Source organism: Acipenser ruthenus, chromosome 2 (genome assembly GCF_902713425.1).
Source record: "Acipenser ruthenus chromosome 2, fAciRut3.2 maternal haplotype, whole genome shotgun sequence".
Taxonomy (NCBI): Eukaryota; Metazoa; Chordata; class Actinopteri; order Acipenseriformes; family Acipenseridae; genus Acipenser; species Acipenser ruthenus.
Genome location: NC_081190.1, coordinates 61934680 through 61955699, shown reverse-complemented (window position 1 = coordinate 61955699; position 21020 = coordinate 61934680). Strand labels below are relative to the sequence as shown.

Sequence of the window (21020 nt, the reverse complement as noted above, 5' to 3'; positions counted from 1 at the left end):
ATTTGAGACCCCCTGACCTAAAAATACCTAATAATTTTCAAAGTAGAGGTCGGCTTTCCAATCAGAATCATTGACCTAGAATTAATGAGAAACACTGCTCTGATGCCAGGGACTTTTTCTTATTCTGCAGAAATGCTTAGTGCGGAAATATGAAACCTACTTTTACAAGTTTTTGCATACAGTCAACGCTCAGATGTCCATCACCCAGATACATCAGTCGCGTTTTACCACCCTTGTATTAAGAATAAAATCAATCCTCATTTATATATGTATGTGTAACAATTTAATGCACTTACCCGTCACCAGTTTTCTGATACCAAGCCCATCTCTTCAATGTTACAATGTAGTTGTCTATCCGTCAACGCCCGCATTTTTTTTTTGTTTGTTTGTTTTCTCGTAAGCCAAATCTGTCTGTCTTTATTGTGCAGTTACACAGCGCTTCCTCCAATTTCACATAACGATAATGCAGCAAAAACAAAGTGAACGAGACAAGCTACGGTAATGTGAAACAATTAAACAGTTTTAGATTTTTTTTTTTTTGCTTTTGTGCATTTTCATTTGCAAGTGAACTGTGACATTAGGGCCTTATCGAGCACTATATTCTGCAATTTTGAATACTGACTTTGAATACTGTTTTAATTCTGGAAACTGGTGGTGTTTTTTTTTAATCTTTTGCTAAATTGCATTGCCTTTTATGTTTTACTTTGTTCTGTGCATGGGTAACATTTTAATTTTCTGTTGGCTCGTTAATGGGGAATTTTTCATGGTGCTACAATACGTACTGGATTTAAAAGTATTACACGTGTCCACAGTCGTCTCTTTTGGCAAGTGACATTTCCAGAATCATATCGTTCTGCATTAAAATACTGCTTCTATTGAAAATATAGTACTGTACCAACAAAACCAACTACAGTACATCTAAATAGAAGCCACCTTATTTTAAAACACAATCCTTTCAGCTATGTATTTTTGACATTGTATCTTTTTTGTGTTCCCTGAAAAATTGGACATGGGTTGGAAAGGGCCAAAATGAAGTAATCAGATATGCGTTGCACTTAACCGTCATTTGAAGTAAAAATTTTATAGCGTCTAATATGCGAGTGCTGACCGTATTGCATTATTAAATGCTCAGACACTGCACATTAAGTATCATGTGTGATTCACTAAGTGCTTAGGGATGAACAGATTTTTCTGTCAAGAGTGGCAGGAACTCTCCATACATTAGGTGGCCTTTCAGTGACCTGTAACACATTGTATTATTAAGTACTGGTAATACTTTTGACTGTTTTTTAGAAAATCTATGTACAGCTTAATACAAGTTGAAAGCTTACATGGAATAGATCTATCAAACCTTACTGGCCAGCAAATGTAGAGCAACAGAGAAAATACAACAATGTAGAAATAGTTTTGTTAACCAAGAAACAAAGCCTCATATAACCACCCATTAATCTTGGGTAAACTGTTTGTGGAATGTATTCACTAGCTCGGTTGTGTGGATGCCTTTGATGAGCTTTTTTAAAAGTCATTCCAGGGGTTCTTTGTTAAGTTTCGGGCACCAATGCAAGCCAGGACAGCACCTTGGTGTGTTTGCAATAGGAAATACTACACAGTGTGGAAACATCATTATGACAACAGTTTCACAGAGTGTGAGCCAGGGCTGCGAAGAGTGAGACAGAAGAAAAGGGGATCCCGGTCCCTGCTCGGAGGAGAGCCATCCTACTCGGAGGACAGGTGCAGACCTCAAAGGCTGATTGCTGCAGCAACCCCCGGGAAACCCGAAAGCACAGAAAAAAAAGAGATCTTCTGACTCGGTGGAGAGTCCGCGACCAGGTGCAGCGGCATCCCTCAGAGGAAGGAAAGGCCCTAGCATCGTTGAAGAGCCTGGAAAGGAAAAGAAAGAAAGAAGATTCACAGTCTCTCCGAGAGCTGCCCTTGGTTAAGGTGAGGCACAGACCTCGTCGGGCGCACAGAAGTAACCCGCAGGGAGTCTGAAAAGTTGGTTAGAGGAGTTAGCTTGGGACTTGAGGACTGTAGCGTAGAGTGGGCCATGTCCCTGGAACCGAAAAAAGAAAACGGAAATCAATAGAGCCTCAGGTTTGAGGTTAGGTGAAGTGCACGAGCTGCAAAAGAATAGTGTGGCTGGGAGTCCCCTCTGACTCACGTGGTGAGAACCTCCCTTTTGAAGGCGTGGGTGGCGCCGGCCGACTAGAGGTCAGGGAAGTGAGAGTCATTTGCCCCCCCCCCCACGAGGAGACCGATGCAAAGGCAGCGCAGTATAGATAGACGAGTGAAGGAGGAGGGAGGAGGAAAAAACAAAACACTAGACAAAGAAGGAAGTTGTGACTGTGGTTTTAATAGGAAGTGGAGATTGATTGACAAGCAGATAGGCAGAGCGGAGCCCTGACTCTCAATATATCGTTCTCCAAAAAAGAAACGATGCACCGATTCATCAACGTTATGAAAGGGTAAAGAAAAATGCAGTAAAACAGGTGGAGCTGTGGATTACTGTGTGATGTTGCAAGTAACGCTTTAAAAACTATTATGCATATTAAATTGATTACATCAGTTTATGCATATACAGTAGTAATTAAAAAAATAAATAAATAAATAAAAACCCTGCGGAGCTCTCAGTATCGCATATAGTACTGTGCACGTCCCTGTTGGCGACTCACTAATCTGTATCGGAGGATCTTACCTGTTGACTCTCAGCCCAGAATTTGGACAAGTAAAACACATGCTCAAAACCATGGTTTTGAGACCATGGATGAGGCCTGCAGGGTTTTTATTGAGAACTATTCCGACATCTTTCCTGCTTTCGCAAAACTTGCAGCAATTGCACTTAAGATACCTGTGCCTTATATACCAGCAGAACAGGGTTTTAGCTGTCAGAACAGAGTGCAGACCAGGAAACGCTCTCGTTTACGTGAGGATCATCTAAAACATGACAATTTCAATGGATGTTCCTGAGAATTATTAAGACTTTGATTTGGAAAGAGCATGAGCCATTTTTTGACTTAGGTGCTAAAAGAAAAATTTAAAGAACTTTTAAACAAAAAAACTATAAATAGTTATGATGTTGACAGCTACACGCAGGGACATTGGTACATGTTCTACAACACTGATCTTTACATTGTGAATGGGGGATTTTCAAAAGAAAACGTTTCATGGTAAGTTTGTCTGTGTCTGTCTATTTCTACAACCATTATGTATACTATGTACTGTTTTGCATGTTAACTTCATTAATCTGAAATATTTACACTGGAAAGATACTAACACTCTGTTAGCTCCTCCTCATCTTCAGTTTCATTTTCATGGAGCTGGCCAGATGTGGATTTTCCAAATCCAAATGCAAATAGATTTGACTGTTGCTTCAGTTTCTCCAGAGAACGTGTGTGAGTGTGTGTGTGTGTGTGTGTGTGTGTGTGTGTGTGTGTTTTTCCTTTGCTGTCTAAGCTGATCAACCAAGCAAGTCAGGAAAACTCAATGGCCTGTAGCGCTGCAGCAGTCGCACCCCCCTGTCTGTGCCGTAAGGCAGCACAGACACCTCAACACTTCTTTCATCCCTTGTTGATGTTGGGATGAGGGGAATCTACTTGCTTTTAAAGTTTTTTAGTTTCTTAATTTTCTTTAACTTTTTAATAGCCGTCTATTCCGAACTGCAGACAACACAGAATGAATTCGGATAATTTCCGCTGTTCTACCCTAACTTCTGGCCGGTGCGTGTTACTATGGAAACAAGAAAAGGGGTCTGGTTCCACAAAAGGATTGGCTCTGCAAGATCAACAGGGTGGTGCAGATTGTGACAGTTAAGCAAAAGGCCGTTATGACAGAGCCAAAGTTCTGTTGTATATCCTGTAAATGCTTAGTTGCCAATGTGGCAACTTTATGGTAAAATCTACTGGCCATATTAAAATTGAAGGTCACATTTAGCAACCGGGTGACCTGATTTGAACCACCCTGTAAGTAACTGAGAACTTGGTTGAAACGTAAACCAGAAGGCCCTGTAGCTCTCCAGGACCAGGGTTGGAGATCCCTGATGTAAAGGATCAATTGTAATATGGTACAATTAACAAAACATCCCACAAAAATAAATGTGTTTATTCTATGCCATTGGTTGCAGTAATTTGTATATGGCCTCACTGATTTACTGTAATCCACTACTACAGCCTACATGCTTTTCAGGAAGCCTGTATATTTCGGGTTTAGTGGCATCTCATCTCAGCTGCTTTCACGTGCCTTCTGTCCCGTGTTTGTTGCTTGTTCACGGGAAACGCAACAAATTTGAAAAACAAGTCATAGATAACACGCTTCGATGCATTCCATGCACTTCGAAAACCACCATAACGCTTGAGTTGAATTTATGTAATTGTATCTACAGTAATTCGAATGATACCATGTGCCTGTTTTCTCAATTCCAACAATATATTGTTGTGTGATAAGACTGTTATGGCAAGTAAAGTTGTCTGGAAATGTTCATAACGTTTGATAGCTAATCTGTCATAGAAAAGGCAGTCAAAGGACTTACCTGAAGACAAGTAATTATCACCATGAAAAACTCCTACTGTGGGGGAGAAGGAAGGAAGTATGGATAATGGCATTCGCTGCAAGAAACCTCATGTTGACCCCTTCATCAACAGATTGACGACTGTTATTTTATGGACAGGAGGCTATCCAACCTCTCCTATTCATTATCAATCCAGCAGTGACAAATGTGTCTATCATGCAGCACTCAGACAATACATCAACCTGTACCTTGCTAGAGGGAGGTTTAAATAGAAAACATAAAGGCTGTTAAAGATAAGAATATCCGTTAATTACGAAACGCATCATTCTCGTATGACCAATATATATATATATATATATATATATATATATATATATATATATAATATATATATACAGACGTGCTCAAATTTGTTGGTACCCTTACAGCTCATTGAAATAATGCTTCATTCCTCCTGAAAAGTGATGAAATTAAAAGCTATTTTATCATGTATACTTGCATGCCTTTGGTATGTCATAGAATAAAGCAAAGAAGCTGTGAAAAGAGATGAATTATTGCTTATTCTACAAAGATATTCTAAAATGGCCTGGACACATTTGTTGGTACCCCTTAGAAAAGATAATAAATAATTGGATTATAGTGATATTTCAAACTAATTCGTTTCTTTAATTAGTATCACACATGTCTCCAGTCTTGTAATCAGTTATTCAGCCTATTTAAATGGAGAAAAGTAGTCCCTGTGCTGAACATGGACCAAAGAAAGCAAAGGAGAGAGAGTTGTCTGAGGAGATCAGAAAGAAAATAATAGACAAGCATGGTAAAGGTAAAGGCTACAAGACCATCTCCAAGCAGCTTGATGTTCCTGTGACAACAGTTGCAAATATTATTAAGAAGTTTAAGGTCCATGGAACTGTAGCCAACCTCCCTGGGCGCGGCCGCAAGAGGAAAATCGATCCCAGATTGAACAGAAGGATAGTGCGAATGGTAGAAAAAGAACCAAGGATAACTGCCAAAGAGATACAAGCTGAACTCCAAGGTGAAGGTACGTCAGTTTGTGATCGCACCATCCGTCGCTTTTTGAGCGAAAGTGGGCTCCATGGAAGAAGACCCAGGAGGACTCCACTTTTGAAAGAAAAACATAAAAAAGCCAGACTGGAATTTGCTAAAATGCATATTGACAAGCCACAATCCTTCTGGGAGAATGTCCTTTGGACAGATGTGTCAAAACTGGAGCTTTTTGGCAAGTCAGATCAGCTCTATGTTCACAGACGAAAAAATGAAGCTTTCAAAGAAAAGAACACCATACCTACAGTGAAACATGGAGGAGGCTCGGTTATATTTTGGGGCTGCTTTGCTGCGCCTGGCACAGGATGCCTTGAATCTGTGCAGGGCACAATGAAATCTCAACACTATCAAGGAATTCTGGAGCGAAACGTACTGCCCAGTGTCAGAAAGCTCTGTCTCAGTCGCAGGTCATGGGTCCTCCAACAGGATAATGACCCAAAACACACACCTAAAAGCACCCAAGAATGGATAAGAACAAAACATTGGACTATTCTGAAGTGGCCTTCTATGAGTCCTGATCTGAATCCTATCTAACATCTATGGAAAGAGCTGAAACTTGCAGTCTGGAGAAGGCACCCATCAAACCTGAGACGGCTGGAGCAGTTTGCTCAGGAAGAGTGGGCCAAACTACCTGTTAACAGGTGCAGAAGTCTTATTGAGAGCTACAGAAAACGTTTGATTGCAGTGATTGCCTTTAAAGGTTTTGCAACAAAATATTAGGTTAGCGGTCCCATCATTTTTGTCCATGCCATTTTCATTTGTTTTATTATTTACAATATTATGTTGAATAAAAAATCAAAAGCAAAGTCTGATTTCTATTAAATATGGAATAAACAATGGTGGATGCCAATTGCTTTTGTCAGTTTCAAGTTATTTCAGAGAAAATTGTGCATTCTTCGTTTTTTGTGGAGGGGTACCAACAAATTTGAGCACGTCTGTATATATATATATAATAATTATATATATATATTGCTGTATGTAGCCATAAAAAATGAGATATTAGTGGTATTCTAATAAAAAAATATAAGTTATTATAAAGACAATAGTTAGGTAACATTAGATAAACAATAGTTTTGAAGATAACATTGTTATTGTTTGTTACCTGTTCGTGCACTTCAAGTAAATGTAGGTATAATCGTCAAAAGTATCCAGATTTTAAGCCACACTATTGGTTAGATTTGAGTAAAGGTCTACAAGCAATGACTTACTATTTTAAAAGCAGGATAAGTCACCATCTTTTTTTGTTAACAAACCATAGTTCTTATTAAATGGTCACTTTAAATCATGCTAATGTGTTGCAGGAGCTTCATTAATATCAGAACATCTATTTGAAATGGGATGAGCCTGTAAAGTAGACTCCAAAGCCCATACATTTTTACAGTGCATTTGGATTAAGTCATGATTTACCCTGCTTATGTGACAATTTACTTTCTGATTATTTGTCTGTCAGTGTTGATATTTATTAGAAAGCAGTGCTGTGGCGGTCAGTATAATCCATATATGTAGGTATTTTAGTAATCAAAAACTTTTGATCTAACTGCTGTTCACTGACATGTCATCATGGTACTGCAAGAAATACTAGTTTTGGTTCATACCAAAATGGTAAATCAAATTATGAAAATGTTCCTACTGTACTGTGGTAAAATCCTACCAATTGCTCATTATTATTATTATTATTATTATTATTATTATTATTTCTTAGCAGATGCCCTTATCCAGGGCAACTTACAGTGGTAAACAAATACATTTCAAGAATCACAGTACAAGTAATAATACAATTAAGTGCAAGAGAAATACAATGACTTTGGTTCTAGCAAGTACAAGTATGACAAAATTTGATTCAATAATGGAGCAGATAAGTGTCAGTGACAGTTACATCAGGATATAATTAAATACAAAATACTACAGATTAAATAACACTTGACAGATTACAGTAATCTAAAGTACAGGATTAAATGCAGTAAAATAGGGGGCAAATAAGAGCAAGTAAAGCGCATTTAAGGAAGAGTGATAAGTGTCCAGAGGGAAAAACAGAGGAGTTCTACAGGTGCTGTCTGAAGAGGTGAGTCTTGAGGAGACGCCGGAATGTGGTCAGGGACTGGGCAGTCCTGACATCTGTAAGAAGGTCATTCCACCACTGCGGGGCGAGGGTGGAGAAGGAGCGGGCTCTGGAGGCAGGGGAGCGTAAAGGAGGTAGAGCCAGTCTTCTAGTGCAGGAGGAGCAGAGAGGTCGAGTGGGGGTGTAGGGAGAGATGAGGGTCTGGAGGTAGCTGGGTGCAGTCTGGTCAAGGCTCATACCACTGAAGCTAGCAAGCTATCAAGCTACAGGGAAATGGATTGTAGTGGCAATGCATTCCCCTTGAAGATCATTTGGTAAGGGAAAATGCAACGTTGACACAACTAAACACAGGGGAAAGGCCTGAGTTGAAGATAGATTATTATTTTTTTTTTAAGTTGTCACTTTGGTTTCTAAGGTAAAGTTGTCTAGGTTTTGACTTGTGCACGTTGTCCCATGATTGACAACTGTCAGTAATATTGAAATACAGTTGACTTAATAAAGTCACTAGCCAAAACTAGGTTAAGATAATTGTGTTGCTAAGAGATGTTGTACATATGGTGTTGTGTTCCCTAGTTAATGTACATGTACTGTAGTGCTTGCATTTTATAATATTCTAGGGCTTTCAAGTCAAAATATGTAATAAAACATTCAGTACTTCAGAATTCATTCAGGAGTTTTCTTATTTCTTAATGCCACAGCTAACACAATTTAACCCAGTCACCTTTATTAAAAAATAAATAGATAAGAAACAATGACAACGTAACACATTAAACCCAATGACATGTATTCAAGACCGTGTCATTACCAGTAAAAGCTAAAGTGCTTGCACCACGATGATGTTACTAGCATACGGTTAATAACCAGAGAAGCAAATACAATCTACTTTTTCAATCCGATGACGGGTGGCAGCGCTGTTAGATTTGAGGGCAACCCATATGGACAGTGAAGTATTATGAAGCACCACTGTATCACTATAACTAAAAGACAAAGCTGTGTTTAAAATGAAGTGCAGAGGCTGTCACTTGTATGTGCTCTGGTGGGATGCCAGACTCCTTACTGGCATCTTCAAGCTTTATCCTTGAAGGACAGGGGCTTGCATTTGGTATCTAAAAGAACATGTTATAAGGAACAGTATTGTCCCTGAGATTGACAAAGGTATATAACTATAGGACAGAATATGCCACAAGGAGAGGACAAAGGGGTACTGTATGCTGAGTAGTTATGCACAGAAAAAACACAGTTATTTTAATAATGGACACAATGGTCTTGAGAAAGCATCTAATGGTGTCTGTTAAAAGTATACCACATTATTATAACAAAAAAATATATATCTTTGAGCTGTAAGATGGGTCAACAGTACCAGTCAACTTCTACAGTTCTTTGTTTTCCTTTTGCATAATGCACAAATAAAGCTTGTTATGCAAACGACATCATATTTTAAAGGAGAAATATGCTTTTCCCTAAACCAAATACTGCAGAATTACCCTTTGGAACATGATAAATATTAGTATTACTAAATGGTCATGTCTTTTGCAGTATTTAAATATTCTTTAGTAACTCTATATTTTAAGCCAAGTCTGAGCTCTTTAACTTGTGACGATTAGACTGGAATGAGTTTTAAAAATAAATGACATACTTCCGTTATCTGGGATTGGCAGCAGGTACAGTATGATGCAGTGAAGAAGTGTAAATCAGAGGCACAAATGCAATTTCCTTCCAAAACTGTGAAGTACTGTACATCTATCTAGGTGACAAGTGTGAAGGCTTTTGTGATGAGCAGGAACAGGGTCTAACTCAAAGCCCTCAGTGTGGAATTGTTCAGGGCACTGACAGCTGGATCATTATCTGACCCCTGTCTTCATGCAATCTCTTTGGGGATCAAAGGCAGTGCTATTGCGCTGTGCACATTCCAAATGTGCAAGGACCAAAACTGGAGATGGCCTTATGAGCTGGATTGATGTTTAGTTTACAAGGAAAGCTTGTGGTGGTTTGGCACCAGTATATCATTCCACAGGTACAAAAAATGAGGTAATGCTCAATATAATTACAGGGTATCGAGTACATTTGTGTGTGCTTTTATAAAGTAAAATGACAGGAACGATGAATGTGGTTTCAGTTTATGTATGTCTATTGTTTCAGACTGCTAAACCTGTAGGGCAGGTACAGTTTACATAATTTAAATCATGTTAATACACTGCTTGCCTGAGGGTTTAGTGTGCCTGCCTGAAGTTCATGTACTTTTACATAGGGCTTATAGCCAAGAACCAAGCACGCAAAAAATACGTTGGGGAACCATTGTTCTGTAGAATTCAGTCTGTGTTTGGGAATACCTTACAAGACCAGGCTCCATCCTGATTCCTATTGCAGAAAGACTTTAACTTCCAGTTCCTGCAGGCCGCAATGGCATAGAGAGCTTTATGCCGAGGGTGCAGTGGGAGAAGGCGTGAGGTATGACTTGCAGGGTAAAGCCATTTACCGTTTCTTAAAAAAGAGGGAATTGTCTGTAGTTCCTGCAGATCTGATAGATTTTCTGGTAAATGTGCATTTCTCTGAAGTACTCAATTCCAAAACTCTGAAAACCTTGGCCACATAAACTAGGATTTGTGATGTGTGCTCTGTAGTTCTGCCCCTTGGAAAGTAGTAGTGGTAACATGTGATGTAATAAAAGCACAAGTGTATGTCTCTTAGTTTTGAATTATGAATACTTTATCAAGCTTTTGGTTTTGATGTATTTTAAAATATTGCTGTTTTTGTCCCAGTTTCCAAAGTAAATGACAGTATGTTAAAGATCCTTGCGTGGGTGACTCAAAACAGTCATAAATCAGTTTGTGCATTGAATTATAGTAGCACTTGAGAGCCTTATCTTAAAGACAGCTCAGGGAAATTTGAGAGCAATCCATTTTTCTGATATGACCAGCACTTAAAGAACATGAAAGGGAACTAATAAAAGGCTGCAATGTGATTCACCTACAGTGGATGATCTTAAAAGATGACGCAGTGTTTCTTCAGTTTGCAGATGTTTTTTGATTGTCAGTCCTAGTGATTACAACAGGATTTGCCACACAAACTGTTGGAATTGCTGGAGGTTACTTATATTGCTAAGAATCTATACATTAAACTATTAGGTTAATATTACTATGTTAGCAATCCACAAATACATACATCTCTGTGTTTCTCTACTTATACTCGTTGCTAAATATTTGTATTTCCATACTTATGCCTCTGTGCTACAGAATTATTGTTGACGATGGTAAGCATATATATTTACCCTAAAGTGGTAAAGAAGAGTGCTTAGGATATTATTACAATAAGTGCAGTTTATTGAGTGTATAAGAATCCAGGGGTATCAAGACACCTATGTCTGTATGTATGAATGTCAAACTTAGATTTGCACATGTACTTTTTCATATCATGTTTCATGTGTATCAAAATGGCAAGCATCATGATGTACTGTACACCATAATATATTTATCAGGCTCCATGGTGTTCACAGCTTTGGCCTTAACGTCTTGGTGAGTTTTTTTTTTTTTTTTTTTGGGGGGGGGGGGGGGGGGGGGGTTATACAGCTGTCGGCTGCCAAGAATCTCTTCATCAGGAGAGCTGCGAGACCAGAATGCATCCCATTGGTGATTTTGTTTCCCTGAAGGAGGAGTTCTACTCCACCTTCTGGATAGCCAGTTGCCAGACCCCAGAGTACTGATGTTAAACAAGCTTCTAGCATGAAGGTCACACTAGCCCCCACTGGGGAATGAACCCTTGACCCCCTGGCTAAAGGAATCTACACCGACCACTATGACATTTCCTCTGTCTAGCTTGTGTACTTTGTAGCATATTCTGTGGGTGGAGATCATATTGCAAATACAGATCAAATTATTTTCCTGTTTCCAACTGGCTGATTGTAAAAAAGGTAAGTTCTTCTCAGCAGCAGCATTTCTTTTAAGTGAACTATGTGTTCGATGGTTAAAAGTAAAATATGGTTGTAGTTTATATTTAAGGTGGTTACTTTATCGTCATTTGAATCATTAAAAGAATGGCCCTGTGTGAACACCAACAATAGTGTGTTTAGAATATATTTGTATTGAAATAATATATTTAAAACTGATAAAGAAATGTACATAGAGTACTATGAGAAAATGTAATAAATGGAGACCAAGGAATTAAAATGTATTATTGTTCCTTTTGAGGTCAGAGTTTGTTTCCAGAAAAAATGCCAAATGTTAAACAATTTTGATCTAAACTCCCAGTTTTGTCCTTATTACACATCTTTCCAAACACATCTACCACAATATGCAACTTTTTTAAAGATGGTTCAGTATTGTGCAAGCATTTCCTGCTTATAGTCTAGCTAATTCACATCTTTGGTACCTTTTAAAGATTCTTCTTCTTCTTCTTCTTCTTCTTCTTCTTCTTCTTCTTAATAATAATTTGGTTAAAATGCTGTGAAAATTGACAAGTTTGTTTAAAATTCTATGAAAGTCAGCGATGATAGTTTTTTTTTTTTTGACAAAGCAATTTCAATGGGTGACAGCCTAAATCACATAACTAAAGCTAAGAAACTAAAAGAGCTCAACAGCTTGTTTATATTAATGCCATGTAGAATTGCATGTTTATTTTCTTGAGAGAGATACGTCTAACAATTATGACTTATGTAAATATCCACAATTAAAGAAAATGTTTGACAGCCGTGTTTTATTTAGTACCGCACCGTTAGGATTATTTGCTTAGCTGTTGGTTAGCTAAAAAAGCAGCTCTGTGTGCAAGCACATTTCGGAAACTCAGACTCTAACCCACTACATACCACTAAATAGATTATTATAACTAAATTAGAAAAACATGATCCTCAGAACAAGTCATGACTGTGCAAAACATGCAATCCCCTGTAGGCCTGAGTCGGCACAGCAATGAAATTCACCATCTACACAATATGATTACATTTTACTGCATGCTGGAAATTACTGAAGTAGTGATTAGGAGTCTGTGGTGCTGTTGAGCTGCCAGAAACAACTAAGGCCCAGATTTATAAAAGGATTGCGCATGTTTTACGACTGTAAAACGGGTGCTGAGGGTTCTGAATTCTTGGATGGGATTTATAAAACACACACAATGGCATAAACACGCAACTAAGACGTGATTTGCGGGGGCAATGTCTCTTTATTCTGTATATGCATATGTAATTCTGGGGCGTTTCTGAACGAAACCGCTAAAATTGGGAGGGGATTTTGCAAATGAGGTCTATTAAATATTCCGTCTAATTTATTAAAGCTGCCGGTAATTGCGGGCCTCGTATTTGCTTGATTATTTTAAGAACTCTGAAAAGCAGGCGTTAATTTGCCGCAGTCAGACAGTAGGTTATATAAAAGGCAAGGTGATGTGGGAGACTTGTCTGCAGCAAGAAGGAGACATTGTTTTCAAAGACAAAGAAACATTTAGTAACATTTTGCAAAGAGCTAATTTTTTAACCCTTCTGATCAAGTCAGTTTGTAAATTTGTAAAAAAATGTTCTTAGAAGCACTAAAAAGGTCACCCCACAGTGGCAAAACAAGGTTCTAACAAGAGCCTTTACCTCTAGAGTGTAGACATTATGATAAGAACGGTGGAGAAGATTAAGAAAAGATGGAATGATATTCCGATGCTGTGACAGGGAACCGGGTTACTGGTTCTTGTGCAAGTGTGTGCCTGTGAAAAATCAGCTGCAACGCGCAGCTGGAGACGTGTTGCTAAGCAGCCAGCTGAGTGGCAGGCTCGTCCTGAGCTAAGATGATCGGGAGGTCTGAATTGGCTGGGGGGCGTGCCTGGGATGCTGCGCAGAACTCAAAGCGGCTGCGTTACAGATCGGGGCTGCTGCAAGGCCATTGCTGTACAGATGGGCACTGAGAGGGTTTGTTTACATCAAGGAGTGTGGAGTAGCGTTTAGGGCTCTGGGCTCTTGACCGGAGGGTTGTGGGTTCAGTCCCCAGTGGGGGACACTGCTGTTGTACCCTTGAGCAAGGTACTTTACCTATATTGCTCCAGTAAAAACCCAACTGTATAAATGGGTAATTTTATTTAAAAATAATGTGTAAAAAATAAAATAATGTAATTGTATGTAAAATAATGTGTATAAATGGGTAATTGTATGTAAAAAAGGGTGTCTGCTAAGAAATAAATAATAATAATAAAGGAGGGAAGCCTCCGCTCTGCGGGAACTACTACTACGGAGCCCTTTAACTGCAAGACGGGGCCTGTGAAGGCGATTTCCCAGCCAGGACCGTCGGAATGGCCCGGAGTCGCTGGGAGGCCAGGACTACATAAGCAACAGAACAGAAGTAGGTCAACTTAGGGGATGTGGATCCCAAACCAGTATAGAGAGGGTTACCGTAGAGTAGTAAGGTTACTGGAGCGGGACATTCCTTTTAGTGGGACATGATTTTGTGTGGCAAACTTTTATTTTTAGCTTCTGTTTCTGTTTGTATTTCTTTATAAAATGTGACAGTAGGTCTACTATTGCTGGTACCCTAGTGTCAGCTCGGTGTTAAAATTAAATCTATGCGCCTAAGCAGCATATCAACACCAATGCTTTGTGTCTCTCAGTATTTTCCAGTGACTACCCACACATGTAACACGTCACCCTGTTACAGAGGTGCACTAAAGAAAAAGTCTCATAGACATGTAATACAATGAGGCCTCATCCTCCACCATTATTTTAGTAATGCCTACAGAATTTATTTTTTCTAATATTCCATTCTGGTATTTAACAATACTGGTTCAGGCAGTATTGTTAAATTCGAGTTTGAAAGAAAACGGCAAAAAAAAAAGGACAGATGACGCAGTTAGCTAGAGCAAATACAGTACAGCTGGTTGTAGGCACATCTGAATAATGTAGCTATATTATAGACCATACATATATGCTTTAAAATCATACATAGGCAGAAATACAGACACATAAGAAATAAGAGAGTTGTAACTGCATAAGAATTTAAGAAGATATAAGTTGTAGTTAAACTGAAGACCTGTTCATTTGAAGCTGTATGGAGTTGTTAAGAACATAAAGTTTACAAATGAAAAACGTTGAACATATTGTTGTGCAATGGAAGGATTTTCCACCCGTTTGACTGCCATGGATCTAAGTAAATAAAACGTATTGTTTCTGAAGTTTGAAAAGTCTGTACGCCTGGAATTCTATACGAAATAAGAAGTTGAACTAATATGTGACGCACAGTAACTGGATGATGCGTCGTAACGTATAAGCAACCTAGACTACAAACTCTGAAGTGGTACATTTGTTTATTAAGAAGCTATGACACATTCCATATTTTATTTCTTTGTCCTGGTGATGTATTTCGAGCTTGTAACATATCTCCATGTGTTATAAGTACTGCTTGTACCAAAATCTCCAATTCTATATTGGTAAATTTCAGTTTTCTCTTCTGAGCATCCTCATCACCATGGCTAGTACCAGGCTGAGGTCTTTGTGTGCCATTCATTTTCTTTTGGAATGTGTAGCCTACACACGGAGGGTTGACCCAAACCCGCTATTTATTGTGAGAGGTGTGTAATTCTCCACCGCTAATTGCAGTGAGGGGCATTTAAATTGTTTGTGGAATCACCTGCTTTACCTAATTAGTCTTATAAAATAGGTTGCTATTTTGACGATGAGTGCGGCCATACTGAACACGCACATTACGTGGCTTTTTGCGGTCGGTTTTTCCCCTATATAAGTTTGGGCCTGAGTGTTTTAAAAAAATTGTCACTTTGAGTTTACTTTATTTATCTAGCTCTCTCAAAACCACTTAAACATCCAAATTGTATCTAACGTAACCTAACAAAACCTATTGGCTGTGTATTTATCAACAGCCTTGGAGCAGAATGGTGCGAGTGGCTAAAAATGCTTTTTAATGGATCAATCAGTAGGTTGGTGGGATTCTAATCCAGATGTCATGGTTGCCAAGTCCTACTCAGCCAAGATGTGATAGAGGTATTAAACTGTAGAACTGTGAAACTATATAGCACTGTAAATCAAGTGCAAATCTTTTGATCCTAGAGTTTAACAGTAAGTTAAGCTGGACAAACTTATTTTCATTTGCAAGAAACAGTAGTACATTGTTGTAACAGAAGATGGGTGTTGGAGTTGTTGAAAGAATGAGCAGAACTCTACAGAAGGGGGCAGTTGCTGCATCTTTTAAAAATGTGTTTCTTTTCAGCACTGATTTGAGTTTTTGTATTATCGTGTATAACAAATTCATATGCAAGGGATCTGTGAAACCACATTCATCTTTTTCCATATGCATATCCTGACTCCTACCAAGTTCCTAAGTATTTAAGGTTTTAATTTCTTTCTTTTGGTTTTTCATTAGTGCTGGTCCATTATGTGACTAATTGCTTTCCCTCAAAATGCATCTAACTGTCAACTAGCCTGAAAAAATATACTGTATAAGCATTATAGAGGACTGATGTGCTGTATCTAAATGTATATTCTGAAATGAATTGCTGCTACTGTAATGTTACCAGACAGATACAATTACATTTCCTTTGAGTTGCATAACCCCATATTCAGTAGGCCCTGATTTAAATTGTTATTACTGGCATTTTTCTCATTACAGCACACACAGCAGAGCTACAAACTTGGTTTACAAAAATGCATATACTACACAGCAGTTATTTGTATTGCTAACTTTTTATGGAGAAGAATATATATTCAGTAATAATTTGATACATACATGTTTATAAAAGAAAAAGAAAATGACCACAGAAAGTCGTTTTAAAAACTGGAAACTTATTTTCAGAAATGTAACCCCCTCCATGCCAACCCAGTAGTCTCCACACCAACACATACACACGTGTACCACACTGCTCCTTACTCATATTCCATCAACAGTACATCTGCGTTCAGTTTGTTCCCTAGTCTTCCTACAGTACCTGAGGAAATCACAAGAAGGAAGTAACCTATAGGAATAACATTGAAGGCAAGCTGCCCATAAGAAAAGCAGCACTTGGTTACAGCAAAGGATAGACAGGGTGGCTAAGTTGGAAGTAGCCAATTCCATAGAAGAACTTCAGAATTTCTGCCATTTCTTTCCTTTTACAATAACTCTCTGGGATGGTAGTGAACACGGGTAATCAGTAAAACATATTGGTAATTTAAAACCTGTGACTGATCAGTACCAGCATTCATTTGTGTAGCTAGTGATAAAGTGAGGCACATGAAAACAATTGCACATATTCTGAATTACAAGATATTGGCTTTTTTTACTGACACCAACAAAACAAGACTTGAAAATTCCTATATGTAGCTGTGCACATAAATACTGACATATAATCTGAGTATCTAAAAGAGAGACCCATATACATCTGTTTTATTTTTTGTTTTGTCTTTCTCAGCAACCTGACTCACATTAAGTGATCAAAATAAACAATAATGAATTAAGGCTAAGCAAGTAACATATATATTGCGGTTCAACCAGTAAAAAAAGACTAAAATAAATAAGTTGTCAGTCTTTACAAAGATTTCACAGTGATTCATGTTCTTGGTGTCAGACTTACCAGCCATTGTTTTCACATTGGTGATTACTTCCTTGAAATACATTAAGGGAATAATATTTTGTTCATATTTATGCAATGATATTTGAATTTTTTATACTTTTTGTAAAGTGTTACCATGTTTTTCTTTATTGAATCAAATAAATGTCTGAGGAACTTTCCCATAAAATGTTTTTGCTCAATTAACTTCTGGGCTTCTCTTTTTTATATACATTTTGATTTGAAACAGCATTTTGTCCTTTCAGAGACTTACTAGGACAAGCTGTAGTTTCAGTGTATGTGTCCCATTTCATGATTCAGGATAAATGACTAGATCTCAAGTCTCCAGTTTTACCATTTGGCAGAAGCTTCTTAACTTGAATCTTTAGCAAAAAGGCATATTTTGAATTTGAAATTGTTGGGTGTCTGGTACCAGTGGATCTCTAAAGCATATCGCGTGTTTTAATATTTCAGTTCTGTTTACTTTCAGAACAGTCCTTCGATGTTCACTTTGAAACCACTAGGGCCCAACTCCATATACATTTTAGAAGCTGCATCTTAAGTTGTGGTACATTTCTTTAAATAAATAAATGACAAGGTGTTTTTAACTTGAGATAGGCAATCACTGCAATGCGGGGTTGCAAGTCCATTAGTCATTCTAGCCAGGGGAGCACTGGTTTTGACTATGCCCTTGAAAGGGTCTTCCATTGCTGTCTATCTCACCATTGTCACTGCACTGCTCTGTCAGCCCCTTCACCCCTGTTTCACCCACAATGCATTGTCAGACTCAGTAGGTTGATTTATCCATTGTGTAAGATAGAAGACCGCCATATTGAAAACTGGAGATACTGTGGGGATCAAATCAAAAAGTGCAGTCTATGGATATACACACACTACATTATAATCTACTGTGTAAGAAATTACAGAAATTCATATGTAAAACTGCGGATATTAGTATGTGTTTTTAATGTGAGTTTCTTTGTGTCTTGAGGCAGCAGTAGGGTACTATGCTTTTTATTGTTTGTGTTCTCAGAATTTCTTTTTTGGTATACCCTCAACAGTTCTATCACTGACAGACTGGGATACCTGTTAGTGTATCCTATCGATTTCTCTATCACATTTAATAACTGGAACGTACCTTTTGCACACTGAAGAGCTATTGTTTTAAAATAACTGTGAAAAATAATAAAATGGGGAGCACAGGTCAGATCCATTCCACAATGCCAATTACCTTTGGTCAAATGAAAAGTCATCATGTCAGTGGTCAGAGTGCAGGATTTGTGTAGTCATAGTCATCTATTTGCTCAAAAATATTTAAAAAATGATTATCATTGTAAGACTTAAAGTCTTTTAAAAAAAAATGCCTGAAATAATTTTAAAATTGATTTTCACCTCAAGTCAGTATGAAAATTACACACAGATGAATTATTTTTATGTGCTTTGCCATGTACAATGAAAGCTATCAAATAGTAAAATTGTATTTTGCAAAAAAAAGTATGTTTATGGTACATATATTAAGGCATATTTACCACTTAATAGGTAAAGATGACTTTAGCATCTATTTAATTGTATGTAAAAACAGGATATTTATTCCTGAGACTTAGGTTTTGAGGCAAGCAGCAAGTAAATACATACCACAAAAACAAGTTACTATGCCAGAGTTGAATAGTCAAAGTAAAACTAGTCTTCACTTTTACTTCACTAATACAATATTATTAAATAATGTGTTTGGTAATGTGTGGTGCTGTATTTGTGTATGTACAGTTACTTTGCTGTTTGTATATATTTTAAAACTACCTTTTTTTTAAACTGTTTATTAATGTTCTTAAATGTCATTCATATGAAGCTGCACTTCCATCCATCAGAAACAGAGCTTAACAATTATTTTCTGTTTCAATTAAAACTGCTGAATACAATAAAACAATAACACTGCTAGTTTTCTGGTAGTATACACTTTAAACACACAGTACTAGTCAGTTGACAACCAGTTTCTGAGGTTGATTGTCACTTTTCTAGTCGACTATAGTGCTACCCTTAATAGGTAATAGTCTATGTATTCTCAGAACTGCTGTTTGCTGTACAGTGTGGAATTTTAAGTGGCAGATTTGTGTTCTCCTCTTAGTTCTCTTCAACAGTTCATAAAGTAATGTAATATGTTATGGTAGGGAACTACATTCCCAGATATTTTTCTGTCTTGCATATAGCAACTGTCTCTGCAGGAGCTCCACAAGCTTTGCTCCACACTTAAACCCCTGCTGGGATAGAGGCGGGCCGGGATTAGCCCCAGGCTGCTCTGTGACCAGTGCCTGGCAGTTCCAGTCTAGTCAACAGTAGAGTATTCTGCAACTAAAAGATTTGCATTTATCTCCCGGCGGGTAACCACTAACCCCATCACCAAGGAAAGCGACACCCCCCACCACCTACACTATGCATGGTCAAGATTAGCTAAAGTTGCCATATCTCTATGCTAAATACAAATCCTAAACTGACCCACAGAGCTTCAGCGCGAGATATGCTACACATTGTCACCTAAGCGTATAGGTGCCAATGTGTAGCAAATTTAAATCTGTGCTATATTTAAATCTGTGCAAAACTCCAAATCTGCCTTTTTTAATAAGGACATCCAAAAAGTAAGAATGCATCTGCGATTTGAAAGGATGTTCATTTTTATTGCAAGCTTTTACATACATTCACCTACAGCAGATGATCTTTAAATATTCCCTCACAGGAGAGTATAAAGGTTAGGCTTTGTTTACTCAGACAAAGGGTTGTTTTATCATGTCTGTAATCAGTTACATAAAAGTGTGCTTGTGCTGTGTGATGCATTTTTACTGGTTCATTTATGTAAAAGCAGTGGTGTCTAACATGGAATTTACCAGTCAAGCTGTGCATTCATAAATATCCATGCTACAATTCTTTTAGTATCCATAATCCGTGCATCTGGATGTCACGTTCCAGTTCTATGCAAAAATAAGTTATACATTATTGACATTTATTTTAATATATACTTATACTGTTAACATACCCTCTTCTCTTCGGTTTCATTGTTGCCATATATATATATATATATATATATATATATATATATATATATATATATATATATATATAAAAATTAATCTCGCGATTTAATTTTTTTTAGTCTAGTTAATCTTGGTTTTAATCGCATATTTAATTGATACAATTAATGCATCCATCTCATTATTCAGTAGTTTGTCTTATTACTGATGCTATTATTATTATTATTATTATTATTATTATTATTATTATTAGTATTATTACCTATAAGGTCTTACATGGTCTTGGACCATCTTATCTTAAAGCTCTGCTGACCCCATATGTCCCTGGTCGTTCCCTGAGATCACAAAATGCTAATCTTCTGACAGTCCCTAAAATGAGTTTGAACTCTGTCATAGCCAGGGCAGTTATGGTAGTTATAATGCCTTTCATCTTTGGAACTAGGAAAGCTAGCACAATTGAATCTTTTTAAATTCTGCTTGAAAACATATTTTTGTTTGGGTCTGTTTATTTGTAGCTGGATTATATATTAGACACAGGCGTTTTTATATTTATTTTGTAAAGCGCCCTGGAATGCTTGCATGAGGATCTCTATATAAGTGAAATTTGTATTGTATTGTTGTTGTAATTATTATTATTATTATTATTATTATTATTATTATTATTATTATTATTATTATTAAAAACCTGTTGTCCTATTTCTGGATTAATATTGTTGTCCCTTTACAGTTTTGTGTATTTTCACAGAATTATATAGAAAAATTACAGCATTTGCTGTTAAATTGTTTGAACCGAATTATACTGTATTTTATCAGTTCCTTTTAATATATGGCTTTAAACCATTTTTATACAATATATAATGTGGTCTAAAAATGGTTT

The 21020-nt window shown here is 37.4% G+C and overlaps 1 protein-coding gene across 16 annotated transcripts in view; it reads left to right on the top strand.

The window, feature by feature from the left end:
• LOC117409088 (teneurin-3) overlaps positions 1-21020 on the top strand; it is a 428090-nt gene that overhangs the window by 165542 nt on the left and 241528 nt on the right. The window contains exon 1 of one of the 16 annotated variants that reach the window (XM_058998614.1): positions 11374-11535. The exons of the other annotated variants lie outside the window; for them this stretch is intronic. The gene's annotated coding sequence lies outside the window, so the exon portion shown is untranslated. Of the gene's footprint in view, positions 1-11373; positions 11536-21020 lie in introns of those variants that run through there. 16 annotated transcript variants of the gene reach the window in all.